We start from the raw sequence: 20,793 nt of genomic DNA, 5'->3' as shown, positions 1-20,793 counted from the left end.
AGGACCCCTGCCCGGATGACGGGGTGCGGCCCTCCTGGCCTAATTGTGGGGAAGCCTGGCCCCCGGCAGGTTCCCGCTAACGTCCACAGGCCTGACTGCCCCGTGTGTGGCGTACACACCCCCCGGCTGTCCCAGCAGACGGAGGAATGAGGCACCGAGTGACGCAGACACAGAGGGAGCTGGGCTCTCAGCCGGGGACGCGGTGGCCCGAGACTCTGGCCCTTTCCTGCGCTCACACACGTGCCATGTGAAAGCCTGAAAATGCGGCCCACTGGATACCCTTCAAATTTGAGCAAAGCCACCCAAAATAAGAGACTCAAGGATGTCCTAGCAGAGGCCAAGGGGCATTAGGGAGCCCCCAGCAGGCCGGAAAGCTCAGCGAGGGGACAGGATGGAGCTCTGCATGACCCCTGGGTGTGGAGCAGGACTGAAGGAAGGCGGGCGATGTCCTGCTGTCCACAGAGAGAAAAGCCTGGACCCCTGCTGCTACGTGCCCTCCCAGATCACACGTGGAAGCCCTACCCCCAGCCCCCATGTGACTGTATTTGGAGGTGGGGTCCCCAAGGAAGCAATGGAGGTTAGTGGTCATAGCGTAGGGCCCCTGATGGGATTAGCATCCTCACAAGAAGAGGAGACCCCCAAGCTTGGTCTCCAGGGCGGGAGGACACCTGGGAGGTGGCGAGTGAGCCAGTGTCCTCACCAGGCACCGACCCCGTTGGCCCCTGGACCTCAGCCGTCCAGCCTCCAGACCCTGGGAAGTAAGCTCCTGTGGTCTCCACCCCCATCCAGGGTACTGTGAGGGCGGCCCACGCAGACTGGACGCCTGCCTCACTCCACACACAAGCCATGGCCTCAAAAGATAAGGACTTAAACACGAGACGCAAAGCGACAAATTTTAGAAGGAAATGTGGACAATCTTAACAATCCAAGGGGGAGAGAAATTCTGAAAACACAAAAGCACCAGCCCAAAGGGGAGAGGAACACACCTGAGTGCCGTGAGGGGAGGACGCATGTCCATCCAGAGGCCACCCGAGAGGCAGACAAACCCCCGTCTCAATTATCAGCCACACGCAAGAGACAGGTTAACGATTCAGGATGCGAGAGGCACTTCCACAGATCAGCGAGGAAAAAGCAACAGAAGTGTCAACAAGAGACAAGTCTCCGCAACGTCAAATGCCGTCAAGGACCAGAGCAATTGGAAGGTGCCTGTCCTCCGAGACAGGGGCTAAACCGGGGCCAAAACTGATGGTCGAGAGAACACGTGCTTCCCCGGGACCCAGCAATTGCACGGCTCCGAGACCAAGGCCCGAGGGACCTCACAGGTGGGCTCGCAGCCGGCAAAGGGTGTTTGCGGACGCCCAGGCCCATCGGCAAGAGGACAAGTGACCTGCGGGCGTGACTGTTCAGGAGGACCCGTCGGCTGTAACCTGACTTGAGCTATGCTCAGCAGCACAGACGCACCTTCCAAAATCAAACCAAATAAAAAATCAGTATGAAGTGACATACTGATGTCCATAAAGTGGGCTCTGTGAAATGATGCCCTTGTTACCAAACTAAAAAGTAAGCAAAACGGACAATGTGTTGTTTCAGGATGCGCAGGTATGAGATGAAATCCTTCTGGTCAGTGGAAGACCGGGGGCAGTGGGTCCGCGCTGGGCGGGTCGGCTGCTAAGGGCATGCGTGTCCACTCCGTTGTATGTTTTATAACCCACGTGAGTCCCATGCTCTTGAAGTGCCTCGAGTGCTGCAGTAAACAATATACAATCAGAATTGTAAAAACACAGAGGGCGGGGGGCCAGAGGCAGCAACAACGACATGGCTGCAAACTAGTTTCAGATTTTAATAGAAACACAGAGCTCTGAGTCTGCACAGAAAGGCCCCGACCACTGCACGCGATCCGGCCGCAGGGGCCCACATCCACTCCCCCACTGGCTTGCACCCTGACCAGCGGGGAGCAGCGCCTGTGGACATGCGCTTCACACCCAAGGCAGGACACCGACCAGCAGGGCTGCCTCAGAGAGCCACGGCACTGATGTGACACTGCTTTCAGGCGACAGAAGTTGCAGATGTGCAAGTTAAGGGAGGGGAAGCAGGGAGTGAAGTGGTGAGCAGGCAGGAGGGGGCCACATCCTCCAGGCCCCTCCCGACGACCAGCCCTCCTGCGGGAAGGGTCAGTGCATGTCCCGTGCACACAGGACCGCCATGCAGTGTCGGGCAGAGGTGTGACCGTGCTGTTATCTTTAACCGGAGGCTGAGCACGGTTTCAGGAGGTGCCTCCTGGCGAGGAGGGGAATGTGGTGGTTAATTTCATGTGTCAGCTGCCATGGTGCCCAGATCTGTGGTCAAACATTATTCTGGATGTTTCTGTGAGGGTGTTTCCGGATGAAATGAACGTTTAAACCAATGGCCTCTGAGTAAAGCAGATTGTCTTCCGTAGTGAGGGTGGGCCTCGTCCGATCAGGCGAAGGCCTGAAGAGACCCAAAGGCTGACATCCCCCAGTGAGAGGAAGTCCTGCAGCAGATGGACGTCGGACCTGAACTTCGGCAGTGGCTCTTCCCGCATCCAGCCTGCAGCCTTCGTGACCGTGTGAATGAATCCCTTACGGTGAATACTCTCTCTACACACACGTCCTGTTTACTCTCCTTCTCTGGAGACTCTCAGGGGGTGCTTTCCATTACTCCCCACCCCAGGCAGAGACAGGAAGGTGCTGTCAGAGACCCTGGCCGTGCAGAGCCCGGCCCCACACCCTGGCATCACTTCCGGCAGAGGCAGGGGAGCCCCTGTGGCGTCCAATCCACACCCATGTTGCCACCTGGAAAGCAGCGCCCAGGTGACTTACAAGGAACCACAAGGGACAGCAGGGCATCCTGCATTTAAAAAAAGTATATACAGTTTTTGTTTTGAAGTCATTTCAGAGGTACAGAAAGTTGCAAAGACAGTTCAGAGGGCTCCTGTATAACCTGCCTGCAGGTTCCCCTCAGTTAGCGTTGCCTCTACACGGTGTGAAAAAGAAAAGGACACGTGTTCGCAGAGAACACACATGTGCAGAGCGCTTCCCGGGGTGGGCGCTCTGCGGATGACCCGCCCCACCGCCCGCTGCACCCACCGCGGGCCCTGCGTGTCCACCTTCCCGTTCGGCTGATCTCAGTGGTAAATGGTCCTGAAGCCCAGCCGGGGGGGCTGGCAAGGCCTCCATGAGAAGTGGGCCCTGGGGGGCGGCTCCGGCTGACCCTGCAGCTGCTCCACCCGGTATCCTGGTGGGTCAGGAGGCTCCATCTCAGTCATCATGTCAAGGCCGACTTCGGAGTCAGAGTTGCTCGAAGTCAGAGCCTGCTGGGCACCTCGAGGTGTCCGGTCGCCTCCACGGTGCCCGTGCTCTGGACGGACACAGAGCGGAAACGACAGTGGGTCCTCATGGCCCCGTCTGCTCAGCCGCTCCTATACCTCCTCTCAGCCTGAACGACACCCTCAAAGAAGCTCTCTGCTTGTCTTTGGAATTCTATAATTAGGATGGCTGCAGGGAACTTTAATGAGCTCAGTTTCTATGGCAATGGAGCATCTTGAGGGCTCTGACAAGGCGAAAAAAATACACTTTAAAAAGGGAGCTTAGAGCAACAGACCTTGAAACAAACCAGGCAGCCCCCAGATTTGGGGGGGAGCATGGGGTGCTCCAAATTTTCAGGGCAGATCACGATGCTACTGGAAGCCCCTCTGACTGTTTGCTGGACACGGACCCACCGCCCAGGTGACCAGCCCAGCACAACCCCCGGACAGCCCTGGAATACCTCAAAACTGGCGGGAGCGCTCCAGCGACAGGGCATGTGGGTCAGCCGAAAGCCTTCCTGGTGGTTCCGGGTTGGTGACCAGCCCGAGGCAAGGCCAGGGAGCTGGTGAGGGGCCCTCGTCCCTCGCGCTGGGGGTGCGGTCCTCAGCAGAGCGCGTGCTGCTGCCCCAGTCCCAGCTCCCTCTGGGCGAGTGGCGTCCCCTGGGGTCCACGCCCAGGAGGGCGGGGCCCGTGTCCAGTGCGCAGCGCACTCACTCAGGCCACCCTGTCCTCACCGACCACACATTCCACCAGAAGGCTCCTACTGCAGGCTGCACGTGACCATCTAGAAACAGGAGTCTGGGGTTTACGTGGGACGCTGGCCTGGCCACGGGCCACGTATCTGGTGCTGCTGAGAAGCCTGGTGGCCGCACAGGCTGGGAGTCCCGAGGGACGGTGGCCAGTGTGGACAAACAGTCCCAGGAAGCCCACGGAGCCACACAGCTCGCCTGCATTTCCCAGTGGCTGGTGTCACCCGACCGTGGATCCGGCAGCCCGCTGCTACGCACGCCAGGTGGCCGCTGTGTCTCAGGAGGGACCGGGCGCTGCCCCCAGAGCCGTGTGACCCAGACCCATGTCCTCCTGTGGCTCCGCGGGTCATGCTGGGGGCGGGGCAGCGGCGAGCAGGACACAGCGGGGCTGGGGGGTCGCCCCCTCCAGGGCCCTTTCCCTCGTGGCTTCCTGCCCCCCACTCTGATCTGTGTCCCAGGAGAAGACGCAGCGTAAAATCTGCTGCTCTGAGAGATGGGTGAAGGGGCCTGAGGCTACAGATGCAGACCTGAGAAGGGTCTCAGAGCCACCCTGGCAGGAGGCCAGCCACGTGGGGACGGTGGCAGTTTGGTCCTGTCAGCGGGCCCGGCTCCCACAGAAGCCTGCCTCCCTCACGTGGTCCCAACGTGGCCCCCAAGCCTTGGCATTGCTGGCGCGGAGCTGACCTCATCTGGGTCTAAAGCAATCCAAGAAGGGCGACCCCAGGGATGTCATGGGTCCAGGGCCGTCACGTGACTGAAACCACCCAATCAGGCTGCAGAGAGGGGCTTCCCTCCGAGGCCAGGTCGCCCCTCCCTGGGCAGTGGAGCAGGGACACAGGGCCGGGGCGTGGTTGGCTGCGTGGACGAGGCGGGGCCAGCCCCAGGGTATGGCCACGGGAAGACAGAGTGACCAGGGCCAGGCTCGACTGGACCCACCCCACACTGCCGCCTCTGGACACGTGCTGTGGGGATGTCCCTTGGGGGGACTGCCCATCAGCTGAGGCCACAGCTATCTGGAGCACGTGCCAGCGCCGTGGCCCAGCAGCACCAGTGGGGCCTCCCACAGAGAGGAAGCTGGGGACCGGGGCCAGCACGCGGTTCGTTTCCCTGAGCCTCACGCGCGGCAGGGAGAAGAGGCGCAAGGGTCCCCCCAACGCGACGCGCTGTGTGCGAGGCGGCGGGGCAGACACACGTCCCCTGAGGCTCGGCAACGCCTGCAGGAGTCCACCTGCCGGACACCTTCCCTGGTGGCCAAGACGGACATCTGAGTTGTGCCCATGAGGACACAGCGGCTGAAGGTCAGGACGCTAGGCTCCGTGTACAGGAGAGTGGCCACGGGAGCCATGGAGCAGCCACCGGGGGTGGGGAGGGGACAGGGGTGTCTCCCTCGGGGAGTGGCTGACGGACGCACGCTGACCCAGCGCTGGAGCCCCGAGTGGCAGATTCACTCTCACACAGGCTCCGAGGGACAGGGGGACAGGCACGTGCAAGAGATCCAGCGAAGGACCAGGTTCCTGATTTTTGTAAAGAGAAATGCTTGAGTAAAGAAAGGTCTTCTGCTGCCCAGGACAAGAGCTGTGAGGACCGACGGCGTCCTCCGTGTACAGCCGGGGCCCGGCCAGCACCCAGCACCGGGGGTCAGGGCGACCAAGCCCTCCAGACAGGCCCAAGGGCCCATCCCTGTTGGCTCGGGCTGCTGTCACAGGGCCCCAGACGCCCCATTAAAGAACAGACCTCGACGAGGCACAGGGGGTGCAAGGCCAGGGCCACACCCTAGGGGTTCCCAGAAAGGACAGGCCTCCCAGGGCTCCTCAGAGCTGTCCCTTTGCCACCAAACACCACCAGTTAAGAAACCCAAGCCTAAGAGGTGTTTGGAGAGGGAGGGGGGATATTATAACAGTTCAACTTTCTCACAGTTTTTATCACAAAGATACAAATTTGTCATGAAATGAACTGAGTTTTGATGAAATGTCTGACCAGTGTTTTCACAAAGATTCTCTGGAAAAACGCACACCAACCTGCACGTGATCTGCTGCACATGACTTCCGCCGAACCACCTCCCCTCCGTGTAGACATCCTCCTTTACAGACTCACTTCTTACAAACAGCATGAGTCCTGGAGCTGCTCAGAGCCCACCTGCGCTGCAGGGGCCCGTGTTCCCCCCAGACCCGCTGCACCTGCAGCCCGGAGCACAGGGCCAGGCCGACGGGAGAAGACCTCGGGCCAGGAACACGGGCACCCCGAGTGTGCTGGGGGAAACGACGGGAGGGGACGGAGGACGCAGCCCCTCCAAAGACAGCCAGTGGCGGCTGGACCACAACAAGGACAGGCCGGCATCACGGCCAGACGTGCGGGTCAGAATGGGAGACAAGGCTGGTTCCCGGGAGGCCAGGCGGAGAGCGAGGCCCGGCGCTCGTGGGATCCAACTGCAGATGCAAACTGGGGTTCAGGGCAGCCGAGACAAGCCCGCCCCAGGGGCCGCCTGGGTCCTCCCGGGACCCACAGACGGGCTGCAGCAGAGTCTGGGGGCTGCAGGCCCGGGTTCTGGCGACGGCCTCTGCCAGCTTACTCGGCAGAGGGGCTCCCGGGGCCTCTTCTCCTGTGGCACAAGCACCCCCCCCACGACCCCCTCTGCTACCCCCCAAAGGGCCTCATCGCCACACACACCTGGGGTCGGGGCGTCCACACAGGAATTTGGGGGACACGCTTGGTCCAAAACAATCTGCTCCTGGTCCCCCCAGACTCACGCCCCTCTCACACGCAAAACACACCCACTCCATCAACAGCCCCGAAGTCTTCGCTCCTGCAGCAACACTGACGTCCAAAGTCTCATTGAAACATCATCTAAACCGGGGTGGGCGGGGGATGACACTCAAGGTGCAACTTGTCCTAAAGAAAACCGCCCCCGGCCTGGACCTGGGAAAGTTGTGTGTTTCCAAACTGCAATGTTGGGGGACTTCCCTGGTGGCCCAGTGGTCAGGACTCGGCGCGCTCACTGCCGAGGGTGCAGGTTCAACCCCTGGTTGGGAAACTAAGATCCTGCAAGCCACATGGAGTGGCCAAAAAACAAAAACAAAATGCAAAGTTGGGACAGGCATAGGATGGTCAGTCCCACTCCAAAAGGAGAAACAGAAAAGGAGCGAAAGCAACAGGTCCCCAGCAAGCCCCAAGCTTGGCCAGACAAATTCGCCAGATCTTTAAGGCTCAAGAATAACCTCTTTGGTTTCATGTTCTGCCCTCCAGCCTCACTGGAGTGGCGAGGTGACCCCCACTACGAGGCTCTCTCAAAGTCCCAGAGGAAAGGGGAATGTGGAGAAATGAACCAAAAATCCAGGCTGCCCGTCAAGGCATGTGCTGAGTCCTACGCTGCACAAGTCCAGGGCCAAAGGCCAAGAAATCAAGCAGGAAGCAGCTGCTAAAAGGTTAAAAAAAAAAAAAAAAAAAAAAAAGCTCGGTGGAGATTTTTGGCTGACTCACAGGGCTGGGGAGACAAAAGCTGGAGATTGGGGTCCTGGTGACCCCCCAGACTTTTCCAGCTGCAATTACTAAAAGATATTAAAGGAAAATGAGAAACAGACCAGCCTCAACGGAATCAAGGTGACTCACCCACACTCCATCTGCTGGGATAAAGTCAAATCCTTTCAAGAGGAAAATAACATCACTCAGAGCTCCTACAGTTTTTCAAACACAGTATCTGATATTCAGTAAAAAGTTACCAGGAAGGCCAAGAAATAGGAGCATTTGACCAAATAGTCAATAAAAATGGACTCCCAGGAGATTCAGATATTCAACATATATTGAAAAAGACATGTAAAACGAGAGAATTTCACCTGTGAACTGGATCTATTAAAAAAGGAATCAAATTCTAAAAACCCAAGCATTTTAGAAATTCTCAAAGTGAAAATACAATGATTGAAATGAATAATTCAGGAGACAGATTTAAGAGCAGGTTAGACAAAATAAGACATAGTAGAAAAGATCCAGATTGCAACACAGTGGGGGGAACACCAGGATGGAAGAAAGTGCAGAAAAGAGCAAGAGGGCATATGGGACATGGTGAAAAGACATGGGTGTGGAGCCTGGGGGACAAAGGGAGAGGGGTCGGGCACCATCTGAAAGGACACGGCTGATGTATTACAGCACAGACAAAAGACACCGTGCCCCAGATCCAAAAACTCTACAAACCTCAGGATAAACTCAATATTCCCCCTCTTCTGCAAGGCTGCTAAAACAGAAGAACAAAGACCATTTTTAAGGCAGCCAGAGAAGAAAGAGAAGCATCCAGGGGAATAACGGGGGGACGGGCGAGTCTCCAACAGACACGGCCGCGGCCAGATGACGCACCAGACGTGCTGAAGGAGCAACGCTGCCCACCTGGGCTCCAGACCCAGAGAAAATGGCCTCAGAAACGAAGGCAACAGAGAGATGTTGCACAGAAACAAAAACCAATTAGTTGTCAGCAAATCTCTGCTAAAAGAAATACTAAAGGGAGTTTTTCGGGAAGGAGGATGGTCTCGGACGTAAGCACAATGCTGCAGGAAGAAATGTGTGTATCAGAAGGGGAATCTGAATGAACACTATTTAAAACACTAACAATGGTTGTGGAGTTTAAAATATAAGTAAAATTTACACACATGACAATAGCATAAAAATTGATAAGGGGATAAATAAGACTAAAGCGTAGTAAGGTTTTTGCCTTACCCAGAAATAGTAAAAGTAGTAACTTAAGGTGCATTCCAACAATGTTTCTTAAAATTCCTAAGGTAGCCAGAATATTTTTTATTTTTTATTATTATTATTTTTAATAATTTATTTATTATTTATTTTTGGCTGTGTTGGATCTTTGTTGCTGCGTGGGCTTTCTCTAGTTGTGGCGAGTGGGGGCTACTCTTCATTGCTGTGCGTGGGCTTCTCGTTGCGGTGGCTTCTCTTGCTGTGGAGCACGGGCTCTAGGCGCACGGGCTTCAGTAGTTGTGGCTCGTGGGCTCTAGAGCACAGGCTCAGTAGTTGTGGCGCACGGGCTTAGTTGCTCCGCGGCATGTGGATCTTCCTCGACCAAGGCTCGAACCCGTGTCCCCTGCATTGGCAGGCGGATTCTTAACCACTGCGCCACCAAGGAAGTCCCTATTATTTTTAAAAATATTTATTTATTTATTTTATTTTTGGCTGTGTCGGGTCTTAGTTGCGCACGCAGGATCCTCTGCTGCGGCGTGCAGGCTCCTTGTTGCAGTGTGCAGATTTCTCTCTAGTTGTGGCGCACAGGCTCCAAAGCGTGTGGGCTCTGTAGTTGTGGCACATGGCCTCTCTAGTTGTGGGCTGCATGCTCAGTAGTTGTGGCACGCAGGCTTAGTTGCCCCACAGCATGTGGGATGTTAGTTCCCCAACCAGGGCTTGAACCCGTGTCCCCTGCATTGGAAGGCGGAGTCTTAACCACTGGACCACCAGGGAAGTTCCGCTAGAATTTTTTTTTTTGGCTGCATTGGGTCTTCGCTGCTGCACGTGGGCTTTCTCTAGTTTTGGCGAGCAGGGGCTACCTTTTGTTGTGGTGTGTGAGCTTCTCATTGTCGTGGCTTCTCTTGTTGCAGAGCACGGGCTCTAGGTGCACGGGCTTCAGTAGCTACAGCACACAGGCTCAGTAGTTGTGGCTCACAGGCTCTTGAGCGCAGGCTCAGTAGTTGTGACACACAGGCTTAGTTACTCCGCAGCATGTGGGATCTTCCTGGACCAGGGATCGAACCTGTGTCCCCTGTATTGGCAGGTGGATTCTTAACCACTGTGCCACCAGGGAAGTCCCTAGAATATTTTTTTAAGTATATTTTTAAAAAGTATTACTTAACAAAGCTAATAAAAGGCGGGGTGGGGTGATAAAAAAATAACACTTGATTAAACCAAAAGAAGGCAGGAAAGGAAGGCCAAAAGAAAGAACACATAGGTCATTTACAAAATAAATAGTAAGATGATTGATTTAAACTGTAACTTATCAGTATGATATTAAATGTAAATGAACTAAATGCTTCAGTAAAAGACATGGATTTCACACTAGGTCAAAAACAACAACTAACTTCTGCTTGTAAGAGCTGTTTCTAAAATATGATACAGAAAAGTTGAGAGTATAAAGATGGAAAAAATATACCACATAAACACTAAGATCCCCCCGTTTCCCCCCAACACACACAGGCATAGTTATACTAATGTCAGACAAAGGAGACATAAATGCTAATAATATTTTTCGTCTAAAAGAGCAACATTTCATGATGATAAAAGTGTCAATTCAAAAGGAAGATATAATGATCCTAAATCTGTATGCACCTAATATAGCACAAAATACATGAAGGAAAACAAAAGGAAGAAGTCAAATTTCCAATAATTTAATACTTATAGATATTAAAGATATTTTAAAGGATAATAAAGATACGTACTATGTCAATAAGTATGATTTAGACTTTAAAATATCCTTAAAAACACAACTTACTAAAGGTGACAAAAGAAGAAATACAAAATCTGAATAGTTAATTTGTATTTTAAAAATTAAACCTAGAATTTAAAATGTTCCCACAAGGAAAACTCCAGGCCCATGGAGCTTTGCTATAAATTCTTCTAGATAATTAATTTAGAAATAACATCACTCTTAATGTAAATCTTCCCAAGGATTAAAAAAAAGCTCAGGGACTTCCCTGGTGATCCAGTGGTTAAGAGTCTGCCTTCCAATGCATGGGGCCCAGGTTTGATTGTGGTCGGGGAGCTAGATCCACATGCATGGCGCAACTAAGAGTTCGCATGCTGCAACGAAGAGCCCGTGAGCTGCAACTAAGACCTGGCACAGCCAAAATAAATTAAATAGATACATAAATATTTTTTTAAAAAGCTCAATTAATTTTTTAAGGCCAGTATACCTCCATGTTTAACTCTGACAACATTACAAAAACAGAAAATTATAGGTCAATTTCTCTCATAAACATAGTTGCAAAAATACCAAACAAATATTTGCAAACTAAATCCAGCAAAATATAGAAAGGATAACACATTATAGCCAAACAGGATGAACTAAGTGAATGCAAGGTTGGTTTAATATTCAAAGCCAAATAATGTAATTCACTTTATTAACAGAATAAAAGAGAAAAGTATGTCAACAGATGAAAAAAAAATCCATCTGGTAAAATTCTATGTCATTCAGGATGAAACCCTCAACTAGGAATAAAATAGAACCTCCTTAATTTGATGATGGGAATTTACAAAAGAAAGAAAAGTCATTCAGCAAACAACATCCTTAATGGTAAAATTTTGAAAACTTTCCACTGAAATCTAGAACGAGAGGATGCCTGGTGTCAGCATTTCTGTTCCACAATGTTTTGGACACAGGCTCAATGTTTTGGAAAGATAAACAGTGCCAGTGCCACAAGGCAACAGCTGAAGGTTTGGAAACAGAAATAAAACTCACTGGCGAAATGGTAGTGTATATAGGAAACCCAAAGGGACCTGCGGATAAAATACCAGGATTTTTTAAAAATTTATTTATTTATTTATTTATTTATTTATGGCTGCGTTGGGTTTGTTGATTCACCATTGTCACAAAATACACCATGGAGATAAATTTTAAAAGCTGGTTTTCATATTTAATATGATTACTTTTTTTAAAAATTTATTTTATTTTATTTATTTTTGGCTGAGTTGGGTCTTTGTTGCTGCACACGGGCTTTCTCTAGTTGCGGCGAGCGGGGGCTACTCTTTGTTGCAGTGCACGGGGACTTCTCATTGCGGTGGCTTCTCTTGTTGTGGAGCACGGGCTCTAGGCACGCAGGCTTCAGTAGTTGTGGCATGCGGGCTCAGTAGTTGTGGCTCATGGGCTCTAGAGCACAGGCTCAGTAGTTGTGGCGCAAGGGCTTAGTTGCTCCACGGCATGTGGGATCTTCCTGGACCAGGGATCAAACCCGTGTGCCCTGCATTGGCAAGTGGATTCTTAACCACTGTGCCACCAGGGAAGTCCCAAAATACTAGGATTAATATGTGAATTAACAAGGTTGCTGGACAAGAGTTCAACAATCAACTGCATTTCTCCATACATTTTTATAAGCAAACAAATAGAAAACAAAATTATAAAAGGAACACCACTTAAAGCAACATTAAAAAGTAAATGGCAGAGACTTCCCTGGTGGTCCAGTGGTTAAGAATCTGCCTTCCAGGCCTTCCCTGGTGGCGCAGTGGTTGAGAGTCCGCCTGCCGATGCAGGGGACACGGGTTCGTGCCTCGGTCCAGGAAGATCCCACATGCCGCAGAGCGGCTGGGCCCGTGAGCCATGGCCGCTGAGCCTGCGCGTCCGGAGCCTGTGCTCCGCCACAGGAGAGGCCACAGCAGTGAACGGCCCGCGTACCGCAAAAAAAAAAAAAAAGAATCTGCCTTCCAATGTAGGGGACGCGGGGTCGATCCCTGGCTGGGGAACTAAGATCCCACATGCTGCAGGGGAACTAAGATCCGATGCAGCCAAAAATAAAATAAAATAGATAAATAATAATAATTTTAAAAATCACCCAGAAGCAAACAAACACTAATAGATTCTTTAAAAAAAAAAAAAAAAGTAAACAGCAGTGAAGTGATCTAACAAAAACTGTGCAGGACTGCTACACAGAACACTACAAATGTTTGAAAGAATTTAAAGAAGAGTTAAATCTATTTTCATGGATTGGAAACCTCAGTGCTGTAAAGATGTCAATTCTCCCATGTTGATCTATGAACTCAAATGTAATCCAATAAAAAATCTCATTGGGTTTTGGGAAACTTATAACCAACTGTAAAATTCGTATAGAAATGGAAAAAGTAAAAAACAACCAAGATACTCTTGAAGAAAAACAAAATTGAAGGACTTAAAACACAATGATATTAAGAGTTATTATAACGCTGAGTTAGGGGACTTCCCTGGTGGCACAGTGGTTAAGAATCGCCTGCTAATGCAGGGAACACAGGTTCGATCCCTGGTCCGGGAAGATCTCACATGCCACGGAGCAACTGAGCCCATGTGCCACCACTACTGAGCCTGTGCTCTAGAGCCCGCGAGCCATAACTACTGAGCCTGTGTGTCACAACTACTGAGTCTATGCCCTAGAGCCCATGAGCCACAACTACTGAGCCCACGTGCTGCAACTACTGATGCCTGTGTGCCTAGAGCCCGTGCTCCGCCACAAGTGAAGCCACTGCAGGAGAAGCCCGTGCCCCGCAATGACGAGTAGCCCCTGCTCGCCGCAACTAGAGAAAGCCTGTGCACAGCAATGAAGACCCAACGTAGACCAAAAAAATTAAAATAAGTAAAAAAATTAATTAAAAAAAAAAAGCCGAGTTAAAACTGTGTGATATTGGTGTAAAAGGCCAACAGGACAGAAGTCCAGAAACAGCCCGCCCCCACCCCCGACAATGACAAGGATGTCACGGAATCCTGGTGAGAAAAGGATGGGTTTTCCTATAAGCGGTCCTGGATCAACTGGTTGTCACCACGGCAGGGGGCGGGGTGGGGCGCAGGTAACCTCAGCCCCGACCTCACGCCATACACAAAACTCACTCCCAGGTGATGTAGGACTAACGGAAAGCTGCAATTTGGGCAGGAGAGAAAATACTCAGGACCTGGGGTTAAGGGGATGTTTCTTTAACAGGATACAAAAGCACTAATTGTAGAGTGAGCGTCCAGTTTTTGTTCATCAAGAGAGGAACGGCAAGCCGCTGAGTGAGGGGAGATGTCGGCAGTGTCACATCCACAACACACAGAGAGCTCCTGCAAAGCAGGAAAACAGATGCACAGCCGATTAAGTTGTTTTTAAACAACCTGATTTTGAAACTAAGCAAAAGACTTGGACGGGCACCCGACAGCAGTGGGTCCTAAACAGCCCGTTAGTGAGAAGATGCTTACTTAGCCTCAGGGGTAAAGAGGAGACCAGACCAAGGCCACGATGTGGGACCATTCACACGTGCTCTGCTTGCAAAGAGCTTCCGACAAGCCCGTGTGCTGGAGGACGCGTGAGCAGGACCCCCACAGCCCGAGAAGAGGGTGGAAATGCAAAGTTATCACGACTGTGCTCCCGGCACACGCTTCCTAAAACCCTAGGAGTCCTGAGTGTCTTCTGTAAGCTGATGAGATTGGCTTCAGGTTGGGGGCCGTCATCAGGGTCCAAGGCATAATTAGAGGGCTGGAACTTTCGGGGAGGGGGCAGGGACAGGAGGTGGGCTGCCCCCCCAGCCATTTCCCTCCCCTCTCTCCACACTTCAACACCGTCTCCCCCATCCTCAAAGGTGTGAGCCGCAGGTCCCCGTCTCCCTAGCTCAGCACCAATGACCTTAACCTTCCCTGTCCTCAACAACACCGCAGACCTCCCTCCCTCAGGATCGCCCACCTGCAGGCCTGCGTCCGTGCCCGCACCCAACCTGCCCTCTGCCTGATGCCAGCCCACCTCTGTGACATTCCCCATCCAACCTAAGAGGCCATCAACTGTCAGAAACACCGTGATTTTATGCACCAGAAAGAAAGAAAACGTTGCCGGCTAAACGGGGACACCCAGATCTGCACGATGCACTCCGACTTCAGCCATGTTAGGAAGCGGGAGGCTGGTCCTAGGACTGACGGAATGCGGTGTGGAGCGGGGGGGTGCTCCCGGCTCCCCTGAAAGGAAGCCAGCCTGCCCTTCACCCTGCGCCGATCTCTTCCACTTGGGTGGAAATCTGGGAGCCTCGATGGACAGATGGTTGGACAGGAGGCTGGACACACACACGTGCCAAATTCTTGTAACTCCTGAGTTTGAGAATCAGATCATAAGGAACGAGGACTGGGGAAAGGATCTGGACCCCCTGAAGCAGGAGCTCAGAGAGGCTCTGGCGAGGGTAGGATTCGTCCCAGGCAGGGCTGAGGTCCAAGTGGTGAGCCGGCGGGGTGCCGGGGGCAGCGCTCAAGAGTGAGAGCCCCCAAATGCAGGCCGGTGGCCACCCACAGGGGTAGCAGCGAGCGGCAGGGAGGGTGGTTCTCTTGGATAAACCAGCCCTTAGGAGCAGATCGGAAACCAGATGAAAGAGGCGGGGGCGGGGGGTCCCTCTCCTTACACCCCCACCCTGCAGGGCTCCATGCCCACCAGCCCAGGCCAGGCCATGTGCAGGGCTTTCCCCCAGTGATGATTTGAAGGTGGGTGAGTGACCAAGGGCACGAGGCGTCGGTGTGACCCAGCAGCCGGGGACCCTGACGAGGCGCCTGACGGAGGGTAAGCCCCTCTGAGGAAACCAGCACTGCAAAGAGAGAAGCAGGTCCGGCCGCCCGAGGATGAGCCGGGGTCATTCCTGGCTGTTGGGTCTCCTGCCTCAGTTTTAGAGAATCTGTTTCCAGTTGTTGGTCACTCACGGAAGCCCTTAGGAAACGCCCCCTCCTGTCCGGCTCTTCCCCCTCCCAGGGCCCCCCTGGCAGAAACCTGTGCTCCCTCAATGCCCAGCCAGCAACCAAGTCCACCAATTCTGCCTGTGGCTGAGGCTGGACTCTCCCCACGCCTCCTGCCTGCGCCTGGCCACAGCCTCCCTGCCCCGTCCCCAGCCCAGGCCCTGGGAAGCATCACCTTTCCCGTGTGGCTCCCAACACCGACACGATCAAATCTCAGGGACACACGTGACCCGCAGGCCGTGATCTGGGCTCCCCCCGCCTCCTCGGGCGGGTCTGTAAGAAGGTCTGTGAACAGGGCTGCTGAGAGGCCGAGGCCAGGTGCAGCTCCGAGGGTGAGCCGGTGTCAGCCCCTGCGTCACAGCTGCTGCCAGCACCCTCTCCCTGTCCCACGCCCGTCCCCCTCCACGGGCATCCTGATGAAGCTCAGTTCAGCGGTTGTACTTAGAGTGTCTTAATACCCGTTACAACCTCTGATCATCAGAGGAGACGGGGCAGGTACCGTGGACTCCACTTTACAGATGAGCAAACTGAGGCCATCCAAGGCCAGGGATCCCAGAGGGAGCTGGAGGGGACTCCCAGGCTGCCCCCACCCCACCCCCCGAGAGACCGCCAGTGCCTTCCGTCTGGGTCTCGCTTTCACTCCAGGAATCCCTCTAGAGGGGGCCAGAAACCGCCCACAGCGGGGAGCCAGGAAGCCCCTGTGGTCGGCTGAGTATCCACCCCCAGAGATGACCCGTCCTAATCCCCAAGCCTGTGCCTCTGTCACCTGACATGGCAATAGGGACTCTGCTGGCGCGATTAAGGTAAGGACCCTGGGAGGGGATGATCCTGGATTATCTGGGGGCCAGTGTCATCACGAGGTCCTTGTGAAGGGGTCAGAGTCAAGGGAAGACGTGATGACGGAAGCCCTCAGGTGCGCCTCTCACTCAGCCCGGCCCCCAGAGGCTCGCCTGCCCCAGCCGCCTTTGGTCCAACGAGGAAGGAGAGGGAGGCCTCTGAGAAAGACAGAGAGACAGACACAGAGACAGAGACAGACAGAGAGATGACTAAGGAGGGGCCTCCCTTCCCTCATCCTGCTGCTGTCCTGGGACCACGCTGGGGACCAGGCAGGGCCCTCCCCCTGCCCTGGACTCATCCCTGTCCTCGTGGATGGCCCTGTCCACCCTGGAGGAAGGATTCCTGTCCCCACACCACGTCTCAAAGCAGCTGGCCAGCTCTTCCTCGCGGCTCTCAGCCACGTGATCACCTCGTCCCCAATCCACTCTGCTCCGACGACCGTTTAGCGAGACCCGCACACACCAGCACAATCCCCGTCCTATCGACCACAAGCCCCGGGCACGCCCATTGCCTCCCCCACCGTCCCTCAGCTCCTTTCGGATCCAGGTCTGCAAGCAGCCTGCGGGCCCCTCCTCCTGGCCAGGGAAAAGCCAGCTCCTGGTCGTCTGCGAGCACAAGGCTAGAGCGCCGCCTCCTTTCTGGGATCGAAGCGCCAGACCTGGGAGAGGGGCAGCGAGGCCACGACACACAACTGCACGCCCTTTGCAGCCACGTGACAGGACGTGGCCTCAGCGCCCTTTGCAGCCACGCGACAGGACGTGGCCTCAGTGCCTGAGGGGCTGGCACCGTGATGGGACCACCTTCCCATGAGTGCCGTGTCCTCCGTGTCCTGAGCATCCTCGCCGAAATAGCACCATGATGCTCGAATGCCCACCGAGGCTGCACGGATGAACAGCAGTAAACCAGGGGTCAGCTGAGCAGCTGTCGGCGTCCCTGGCTGATTAAGTACCTGGACGTGTCTGACCACGAACGGAGACTTAGTGGAGGGTAAACACGTCCAATCCTGAGGGCTGCTCCCCTCACTCGGAGGATGGTGTCCGTGCACCTACCTGCGTCCACCTGTCCACGTCCATGGTAACCTGCCTGCGTCCACCTGTCCACACTCATCTCTCTGCACTCACCTGCCCAAACTCACCTACCCACACTCACCTGCACGGTTCACGTGGGACCCACCCTGCAGTTCCCCCTTTCCTGGTCCTTCCAGGTCCTGCACATCTTCTCCCAGCGCTGGACTCCTGCCCCCTTTCCCTGACCCTCTGCTGCCGTGTCTTTGGCCTTGTGGGCAGCAGCAGGCCGCACAGGCCTGCTGGCCCTGACCCACCCAACTCAGCACAGGGCGCCTGCCTGGTCGACGCTCTGAGCGCAGCTCCCTCCTCACAACGGCCCCAGGACAGGCCCCAGCCTCCCTCTCCTCCCCCCACCTCCAGGCAGGCCAGGTCCCTCAGCGTCCGAGCTCCGCCCACACCAGGGCCCAGTCTGCTCCCACCCCTCCCCCTCCCACCTGGGCAGAGCCAGCTCCCCTCCCCCTTGTCTCAGCTGAAACAGCGTCTCCTCGTGGAAGCAGCCCTCCCAGGGCCCTCCCAGCCACGCGCCTGTGCCTTCCCTCTCTCTAGAGCACAAACTCCACGCGGACAGGTGGCACCATCCCAGTACCTGAAGCAGACACAGTCACCAGGGCCTTGTATACAGAAGGCCGCGAGGTGCGGGCAGTCTGTGGTCAGCCAGGTCTACCCTCTTCTCGCTGCTCCAGGGGAAGCGCCCAGCATCCGCCTGGCTGCGTGCCAGGCTCGCAGCTCCACGGGCCCCGAGTCTGGGTTTCAGCCAAAGAGAACGTAGCCGTGTGACCCCCGTTTTGATGTTCAGCTGCTGACAGCCTTCGAGCACCCCTTCCCTTCCCTTGCCTCCACAGCTGAGGGAGCTGATGAGAAAGCCCAAAAGCCACCTCCTGTGGCACCAGGGGAGGGTTGCAGCCCGAACACCCTGGCCGTGCTCCCCCGAGAGCCTCGTGACGCCAACGGGAAAGGAACCCCGCACAGTCCAGGCCACGGGGAGGTGCCGGTCTCCCCCCGGCCCCCCACTGCCACCCGAACGCAGACGCCGGGAAACACTGGCAGCCATGCGGAGAGGAGCGGGGGTGTCGCCCCGAGTCCTGCGTCCCGCGCGGCCCCGTCAGTTACCCACTCCTGGGCCGAGAGGTTCCCGAGGGCCGTCTTCACACCTCTTCACGGTGGGTCTCAAGGAGCAACGACTAAACGGACAAAGCGGCTGATGTTCAGGTACTGCCCCCCGCCCCGTTCTAAGAGGGACTAAGAAGCAAAGTGCAGCCCCACCCGATGGGGAAGGCTTCCCAGAGAAAACGACTTATTCGACTTCTTCATGATGTTAAAGATTTGTCGAGCTTCCCTGGTGGCGCAGTGGTTAAGAATCCACCTGCCAATGCAGGGGACACGGGGTCGAGCCCTGGTCCGGGAGGATCCCACGTGCCACGGAGCAACTAAGCCCGTGCGCCACAACTACTGAGCCCGCGTGCCACAACTACTGAGCCCGCGTGCCACAACTACTGAGCCCGCGTGCCTAGAGCCCGTGCACCGCAAGGAAGAGTAGCCCCCGCTCGTCGCAACCAGAGAAAGCCCACGCACAGCAACGAAGACCCAACACAGCCAAAAATAAAAATTAAATTAAACAAAAAAGATTTGTCACGTTGATATGAATCTATTAGAGAGATGGTTAGAAAGAGTGCAGGGGCCACGTGTTCGTAAAGGCCTCGCACATGGGGGGAGGGGCAGGAAAGCGAGGCTGGGGCGGGGGGGGCCTCCCCCAGCGGGTCTGAGAGCATCTCCAAGGCCCGGCAGACACACCTGCTTCTCCTCCACATCTCAGCAGTGTATCCCAGCCTCCCTCAAGAGAAACACTGCCCCTTCCCCAGAGGGAGAGGCCTAATTATGAGAAAAACAGGAAAAGAAAAAGTGAGGGTGGGGTCGTTGCGGGCTCTGTGCCTCGCAGTTGACTGCACACCTTTGCTTTGGAACCCTTTAGTGAGGCGGGGGGGGCACCTTTAGACTTCTGCAAAGTTGTAATAAAGAAAAGAACAAAATACAAGAAGTTTCTAGGAGTCTAGAAACAAACCAACAAAAACAGAACAAAAACTTGTAAGCAGGGCTTCCCTGGTGGCGCAGTGGTTGAGAGTCTGCCTCCCGATACAGGGGACACAGGTTCGTGCCCCGGTCCGGGAGGATCCCACAGGCCGCAGAGCGGCTAGGCCCGTGGGCCATGGCCGCTGGGCCTGCGCGTCCGGAGCCTGTGCTCCGCAACGGGAGAGGCCACAACAGTGAGAGGCCCGCATACCGCAAAAAAAAAAAAAAAAAAAAAAACTTGTAAGCAGGCCTCAAAAAGCCCACACCGGACTCTGAGGAAAAAATATAAATTCAAAAGATTCCTGGGGCAGAGCAAGGGGCTGGGGGGCCTGGCTCCAGGACCACCCTCCCACCCCCTCCCCCAGCCCATCGCCCTCCTGACCTTAGGGCCCAACCCAGAAGGACACTCCTCCACCCACCAGACAGGAAACGCTGCTCTGCTGTGTCTGGTAAAAAGGAAAAGGGAGAGAGAGGGAAAGAAAACTGGACTGTTTTTCCAAACCCCCATAACAGCCCTCCCTTGTGAAAAGGATCCCACAGACAGCGAAGTGAACCCCAGGCGGGACACTCATGATACACCATTAGCATGTGTTGATCCTACGGTGTACCCATTACTTGTCTGTTACATGTGAATTTCTGCTGTGTATCTGTTCTGTATCTATTCTGTATCTATTACATATGTATATCTGTTCCGTATCTACTATGTGTCTATGGTGTATCTGTTCTGTATCTACTATGTGTCTATGGTGTATCTGTTCCATATCTACTATGTATCTATGGTGTATCTGTTCCGTATCTACTATGTGTCTATGATGTATCTGTTCTGTATCTACTATGTGTCTATGGTGTATCTGTTCTGTGTCTCTGCTACACATAATATGGGACATGTCCACCACATATCTACCCCGTGTCCACTCTGTATCAGATGCTGGTCCAGGCCAAGGAGACGCTGAATCCTGTCCCCTCACAGGCCTCCTAGAGGCAGGCACTGACATCTCCGTTTCACAGGCAGGCCTACAAGGCAGCATCTGGACTGCAGGTCGGTTCAGTATTTCCAAAGCTTTTGATCCTAACCCCTCAAGTAACAGAGCAACAGACGTGAGGGCCACAAAGTGGATAGGAAAACACACGCTCATGGCAGAAGTCCCACGAACCTGGCCGAGGCCTGCATCCCTGTGCACAGCTCTTGTCCTAGCGCCCCGTTCTAGTGGGTGAGGGATAGTCGGGGAGTGGTGACCACGGCTGGGGAAGAACGGCAAAGAGCAGGGAAAGGAGCTTTCAAGCACGGCAGCAGGGGCTGGACCCGCATACCAGCCCTGCAAGGCAGCCACTCCTACCCCCCATTTTAC

General features: G+C 54.5%; 1 protein-coding gene across 3 annotated transcripts in view; it reads right to left on the bottom strand.

Moving 5' to 3' along the window:
* PRKCZ (protein kinase C zeta) overlaps positions 1-20,793 on the bottom strand; it is a gene marked incomplete at its 5' end in the record, with an annotated part of 100,422 nt that overhangs the window by 33,469 nt on the left and 46,160 nt on the right. The window lies entirely within an intron of this gene.

This window comes from Hyperoodon ampullatus, assembly GCF_949752795.1.
Source record: "Hyperoodon ampullatus genome assembly, chromosome: 2".
Lineage (NCBI taxonomy): Eukaryota > Metazoa > Chordata > Mammalia > Artiodactyla > Ziphiidae > Hyperoodon > Hyperoodon ampullatus.
This window is presented reverse-complemented; position numbering and strand designations above follow the sequence as displayed.